A 7,731-nucleotide genomic window follows, 5' to 3' on the forward strand; every position below is an offset into this window, starting at 1 on the left:
GTTCCCGGAATTAGAAAGGTCGGTAGAGTACGACTCGATTTCTTCCATCTCCAATGGGGGCAATCGAAATGAAACTCTTTCCGACGAGGTGTTAAAACACCGGAGGCTCGCTTTGCCTTTACGATTGGTGACGACGCAGTCACCCAGGAATACATCCGGCGCTACGTTAACACGGCGGATATATCCCTGTTTGGGTCCTTCGACGTCGACCGCTATGCACGCAACGGTACGAGGTTCGAGGACGAATTCTTCGGATTTCAGAGGAGTCTTTGTTCGGACTCGATCCTCACGCTCCACGATCCGAATTCTCGCAGTGTACTCCGATATCTCTCGAGTCTCCTTCGATTCCGGCCGGCTTTCCACGGCGTTTTTCTCTAGGGAGTACTCGATCGAATCCCGAGGAGGCATTGAAATAACCTCCGTCACCGGGGCTCTGCAAGGTCTGACCGCAGGTGCACGAGGATTTGAGGAAGACACTCGAACGTTCCCTGCCGAATGTTCCTCACGCTTGGCGGCTGGAGTTTTAACGAGATCATTGGTCATAGACGAAGGCATTGAAATAACCTCTGCTGCCAATTTATCGCGAGGCTCAGCCGTGGGCGCGCGAGGGTTCGAGAAGGGAACCCGAATGTTTCCTATCATAATGTATTCGTTCGCAAAGGAGATCTCGGCTCCTGTTCTGAAGAAGGGAGAACCGAGGATTCCGTCGATGTTAATTGGGAAGCTTTCTCCCAAGACATGAAATTCGACAGGGTTTTGACCCTGTAAGTGTATTTTGATTTGACCGAGAGTTGGAATGGATCCCTCGGTTATTCCTTGGACTTCTATAGTGTTCGTATGATCTATAGGTAGATTTGGTTCTAGACTTGACGCACGAATTAAGTTGATCTCCGAACCCGTGTCTAACAAAAATTCACACTTCTTTTGTAATTGAGGGGCGGAGATTTTTACGCGCGGAATTGGTGAGTCTGCAGCAAGATTTACTGCTGAGACGAATCGTCGGACTGGTCGTTCGTCCGGATAGCTGTTTGGGTGCGGGCTGTAGTTTGAGTTGAAGATGCGGCCTCCCGCCTGGGGTTGGCTTCGGTCGGGAGGCCGGACTCGTTTCCCGACCTCCTATTATTATTAAAAGTGCGCTTACGGCACTCGTGAATATCGTGCCCGGGGACTTTGCAGTAGTTGCAAAATTTGTTAGGGCTTGAAGGGCGATCTGTGCGACCATCGCGGTACGTGTTTTGGTCGCGAGGATTATTTTCCCATCGCCGTTGCGGCGTCGGGGAGCGATAAGAGTCCCGGTTTGAGTTTCTCGAGGACTGCTGAGACGAGTCCGGTCTGTTATCGCGGCGTTCTCGGGTTCGCTCTGGAATGTCACGAGCGGACTCGTACGTGGAACGCGGGCGATACGGCCGGTTATCAGAGAAGCTGACTCGTTTTTCTTCGCGGATCAGTTCTCGTCGACGAGTCTGGTCTGACTCATACTGCCTGTAAGCAGAGATGGCTGCTTCGAAAACAGTGGCAGGATTTCGCGAAGGGCAATGAAGCACTTCGGCACGCAGCTGGGGAAGGAGACCTCGTAGAAAACAATCTACTACGAAGCGATCTAGTTCTTCGTAATCGAGGCCAATATCTGTGGCATCTTGAATCGCGGTTCGAAGGTCTTTAACGCGATTGATGAAGTCTAAGATGTGCTCGTTTGGAGCTTGGAGTACACTCGCGAGATCGCCACGGTACTGGTCCACGAATTTGTATGGGCCCAGTACTGTTCGTAATTTCTCGCATAGTGCAGAAATTGTGAATATGTGCTGGCCTTCTATAGCGGCATAAGCACGATCGTGGAGTTTATTGCAGAGCAATTTTGTGAGGGCACGCTCTGCAGTGGCCGGTACGGTGTCACGCGCGCGTTTGCATGCACGTATGAATTGCAGGACGGAAGACGAAGTTCCGTCGAATCTAGGGACAAGCTCGGCGGCTTGTTTTAGAGCAAAATTGCCAGTAGGTTCATACTGTGGGATTTCGCGTGGCTCTGGCGGTGAAGGTTCCCGCATATTAGAGACGTTACTAGGGCCTGGTGTAGGCGTCTGTTGACGTAGGGTTTGACTCGTGATTTGGATGTTATGAAGCTCTTTTCGTATTTCGTCGAGCATATTCTTTTGGTTTTGTGCGTCTTCTTCATATTTGAGACGCAATTTGGCAATAAAATCAGTTTCTTCTTTGAGATATTGCTCTCTACGGGCGAGGTCTTGCGCATAAAGGAGTAGCTCTTCCTCGGTCATTGGAGGAAGGTCTGCGTTAGGATCTGCTCGGAGATCCCTTTGAGATCGCGTGATTGGGCGAGACATTTTGAAAGATATGAATGGGATTTAAGAAATGTGAACTTCGTACTGACACGCGTCGGGCTTATTAATGCAAATATCGGCGACAACTTCGATGTCCTACCGACTGCGCCAAATTTGTCACGTCCGTCACTGTGTTTTTGTTACAGGTACCAAGAGAGAGAAAAGAGAACAGTGACAGACGGACGGTTGAGATATTATGATTAAAATGAGAAGTGGTCTTTCGTGCCGAGACAGCCACGGGCTGTCATATGCACTAGGACAACCGATATTGCTATGATGCAGTCAAGAAGAGAACGTCCGACGCGGTTACAAGAAGTGTCCGACAAGAATCACGCGCGAGATGATGCAACGAAAACGGTGAGTTTACAGGATTCAGCAATTATACAAGATATTATACGACTCACCGCAATGTTGTATTAACGCCTAATAATATTGTTGCAGCAGGAACTGGCGGTACTGACAGTAGGTGTCGTACATCGGGTCTTCTATACAGATGTCCTCGAGGTGGGGAAGATCTGGCAGAGTTGCTGCTGCTCGGTTCGGGACGACGTTAGTGGCCTTGGATGCTGGCCGCAAGACGACACGTTGATGAGCTGGCAGAGGAACGTCACGGATGATTCGGCAACGGACCCTGGGAACGATGATCGTGTCTCGGCTGTCGTCGTCGTCGGCTATGTCGATCACCTCTGGACAATCGACCGGATGTAGAACTGGCGTCGGAGCTCGCGAGAGGTCCGCGTGGTTGACCTCTTTAGGAGGGTTGCAAGGGCAACCGTATACAGAAACGTAATCGGACGCGTCACACGGAATGTGCTCGGTGGTTCCCAGAAGTTCTGTCCACTCGGTAGTGGCAATGATTTGATCGAGCACCGCTTTATTTCTCAACGCGCGTCTCAATTTAGCAAGTTGATACTTGCGTCCCGCTCGACGTGGGCGTCGCATGGGTAAGGAATAGTAATGATGGAATATTAATAATATAATGAAAATGAACTTCCACTTGTTATTAACCTTTTTGGTAGTTAACTCGCTTCACGTCTATAGTGGCGGCTCAGCGTTTCCACTGCGCACTTTAGACCAATTTTAGACGTGGCACGAGAACTTCTCTATGACTCGCTTCAAATTCCTTATTGGCGGCTCAGCGTTTCCACTGCGCACTTTAGACCAAGTCCGGATATGTCACGAGTTTAATATATTCGATGCAAGAACTGAATTGGAAGATGGTGTTGAACTAACACAAGAATAACAAGATCGAAGCACTGGTATAACAACGATATATTAAATAAGAACTGGTAAGTACACTGGTATACAATATGTAAGTAATATTATAATAGGAGTAGTAATTGGATTAATGAATAATGGATATAGTAATATGTTGTAGGAATAATGTATGAGAATTAGGAGTTGAGTTGAGTTGAGTTAGAGTTAGAATTGGAATTGGAATTGGAATTAGGAGTGAAGGATCGACACACTTCACTTTCGCGGAGCTAGACTGAACACGTCTGCTCTTGAAGCCGGACTGGCACGTCCGTGCGAGTCGCTCGCTTGGAGCCGACCGTTCGAGTCGCTGTCTGGAGGCGGACTGCTCGAGTCGCGAGATGGAGGCGGACTGCTGCAAGCGTCCGCTCTGCCTTGCCTCCTTCGGTCGGAGTGGGGATAGCTGACGCTGCAGTCTCTTTGTTCTTCAGTCGTCGGAGTGGGAGAACCGCTGACGCAGCAGCGTCTTCGCTCCCGGGGACTGCACGTGCATTTCTGCTGACGCTGCAGTCTCGTGGCTGTCCTATTGCCCTCTACGAGCGTGGGACTGCTGATGCAGCAGTCTTTGGACTTCTCGACGTTTCTAGAAGCTTCTAGATGCTTCCAGAGTGATGCAATACTTTATTGCATTATGTGTCGTGGTGATGGGTTGAAACTGAGGTAAGGTGTTGATCAAGGAGAAGTTATGGTGATGGGTAGAGACGGAGATAAGGATTAGAACAATACAATAATGAGATCTTAATACTATGCTCTTATGTCTAGGGGACGGTGTGTGGATCTTATGTAGATCAGACCTTGTATACATAGTGTGTGTACAAGGCCAACGTCGTACATCGGACGACGTAACAATTTCATTTCAAAAACCTACCTCTGATTTTTCGCCGGAACATGATCTCTTCCAATCTAAACGGTCAAGTATCCGTGCACCGCAAAGCGAGTTTCATCCATCTAGGAATTATACGTCTGTAAAATACGCGTCAGCAAAAAGGAGAAACAAATTTCGTATTATACTATACCTCTGCGATAACCCGCGAACAATGATTGTAGCATCTCCTGCGACTTGCGATAAGAAACCCTCCCAGGAGATTTCATTACAGTCCTCCGCTGACGCGAAATTAGAATCCGCGTTAATCACGCGTCCGGTCAACACCGACAAACGAGCGAAATCCGAAACCCAGCGTCGACAAAATCTCCTTCTACAGCCGGAAGATAAGCTTGTCGCATCACGACTCAGCCCCTCGGAAGATAGGATCATTCCAGAGGAGCTCCAGTCTTCAGACAATTTCGCAACCACAAACATGTATCCGTTACAAGTTGCCATCCTATGCACCATTACCACGCAAGTTTATACCCTCATTGGATATGATTGCGGTGGACCGACACTCAACGTCACTACGTACTCTACCATCGATAACCTGAATTGCGAACCCGAAGATGTCACACCGATCGAGAGTTTAGAGCGAATTCAACTTCTGCAGCTAGCCGAGTTTTCGCAAGCCCGAGTCCTCCAATGCCACATTGAAATAGACAGAACGATCTACTACTGTGGCATGCATTCGCATAATTCCGTCGTCGCCAATGGTAGACAAGAGTATCTCCTAACCACCACCAGTGAAACATGCTCTAATCTACACACTACCGGAACTCTGTATATTACGCCAGCGGCACAGATCACAGGAGTCCAGCCAAATTCCACAACCTCTCGTAGCCTCACAATGGCAGGAGAAATCAAGAATGACGGAAGCTGCTCAGGCACAACCTACAACGATCCTTTTGGAACCTGGACGGACGTCGTGGTGCAAGCCATAATACGCATCACGATACGGGACTACATTGCACCGATAAAGCTATCCACAGCACAAATTCATTTACAATCCGGACAAACCTGTCCTCTTCAGAAAGGCAACTGCCTCGATTCACAGGACGGATACACATTCTGGGAACCCGCACCAACAGATTCATGCAGATTCAACAACTACGATGTTCTATACGAAGGGCTAGCGACCAAGCTATCCCCACAGTTAAAATCCTCGCCAACCTTGTATACAGTTGCCTCTCAGGATACAACATTTGCACTAACCGAGACAGGACGATCTTCAGTCTGCGGATTTATCATAATCCGTACAGAACATCCAAAACTGTTCATACTAGAAACGGGGAAGTCAGGGAAATTCAAGGAGGAGTCACCCACCCTCGTCAACAATCTCGACATATTCACCTATGTCAACAGCAAATTCGTCTACGTAGAGAAACATCTCCGTACACAATTTTCTCAACTATATAAGGACGTCATTCGTCAAAAGTGCGAACTAGAACGACAAATTCTCCAGAACGCACTCACTCAGCTGCACACAGCCCCTGAAGAAGTGGCAACCGCCATCATGAAAGACGCTGGATTTATTGCAGTCCCAGCAGGTGAAGTGGTCCATATTATCAAATGTATCCCAGTGACAGTCCAGATCCGGAAAACGGAACGCTGTTATGACGAACTGCCCGTCACGTACAAGAATTCTTCAAGATTCCTGAAACCAAAGGACCACATTATTTCAAACACCGGTACAGAGAAGCCGTGCAGCGAGTTACTATCTCCATATTACAGAATACATGGAACATGGTACCGACTCACTCCATCACTAACAGAAACTATTGCACCGTCAGAACTCCATCCAATCTCTAAGGCCACATGGAAATACGTGGACCCCAAAAACCTTGCGACTGGAGGCATATATTCGCAAGACGACCTCGACAAACTGCAGGATCACATAATGTTCCCTGTAGAAAAGGTAGCCGTAATAAATACTATTGCACAAGGCGCCTCAGGTAGACAATACGCAGCAGGAAATATTAACATGTTCAACCTGCTCGACGAAGAGTTGCTTCAACAAATAGCTGAATCTACCGCACAGAAGTTATGGTCAGGATTTACCACGTTCGGATCCGTAACCGCTGGATTAATAGGAATATATGTGGCAATTCGCACAATAAAAACTATTATCAGCACAATCATCAATGGCATCGCTCTCCATTCGTTATACGGCTGGAGCCTCCACCTCATCGTCGCCATCTGGAGTTCCTTGACAAGATTCTTCATTTTCCTGAAACAAAGAGACGAAACATACACATACGCTGTCAGATATCGGAAAAGTGAAAGTGAAAATGACATAAGTGAGCCCATTCCCTCCCAAGACCCCAATAAAAGACAGTCAAATAATGAACATTGCGATTATAGACTGTCGGACATTGCGAAACCTACCCCAACTCCTCGCGCAGAATCAGACAACATCTCAGTGCATCCAGTGTTTCGTACTGTTAATACAGTCAACGTGCGCCGAGAACTGAGCTCCCTGCGCGGATCGCTCACTAACGATGCGTCTCAAGACCAAAAATTGTAATGCGAGCGCTCACCGAACACAACCTCGGACCGAGAGATTTCACTCCGAGAAATCTCTTCTCCGGCGAGGGAGGTGTTACGTCGGACGACCTCCGACGTTGGTCGAATCGAGGACCGTACCTCGATTCTAGGCTAAGATTAAATATTAAGTACATAATACCTCTTAAACCCATCGCTATCAAACTCTTGTTCTAAATCTAATATCTCTTAAACCCATCGCTATCAAACTCTTGTTCTAATTCTAATACCTCTTAAACCCATCACTACTTCACCCACGACTTTCCCTAAACTTGTTCTAATACCCATCACTACTTAAATCTCGACTCTCCCAATTGTTCTAAACCCAACCACCACTCCAAACTCTCAATCTTACCTAACACTTGTTCAAACCCTCATCTACACTTATAACTTGTTTAAACCCTCATCTACACTTAACACTTGTTCAAACCCTCATCTACACTTACAACTTGTTCAAATCCTCAACTCCGCTCGAGTAAACGCCACCTCGAGAACAAAGAGATCGCAACGTCAGCAGTCTTGCACGCGTCACCACTCTGTCGAGAGCGAGGACAAAGAGACTGCAACGTCAGCAGTCTTGCACCCGTCACCACTCCGACGAGCGAGGACAAAGGGACTGCAGCGTCAGCAACCCCCACTCCGAGCGAAGGAGGCTACGCAGAGCTGCCTCTTGCATCAGTCTGGTGCTAGCCAGCGAAGTGAGCGGACGTGTCGGTCTGCGCTCACTCCATT

The sequence above is a fragment of the Lasioglossum baleicum genome, unplaced genomic scaffold, assembly GCF_051020765.1.
Source record: "Lasioglossum baleicum unplaced genomic scaffold, iyLasBale1 scaffold0026, whole genome shotgun sequence".
NCBI classification, from domain to species: domain Eukaryota; kingdom Metazoa; phylum Arthropoda; class Insecta; order Hymenoptera; family Halictidae; genus Lasioglossum; species Lasioglossum baleicum.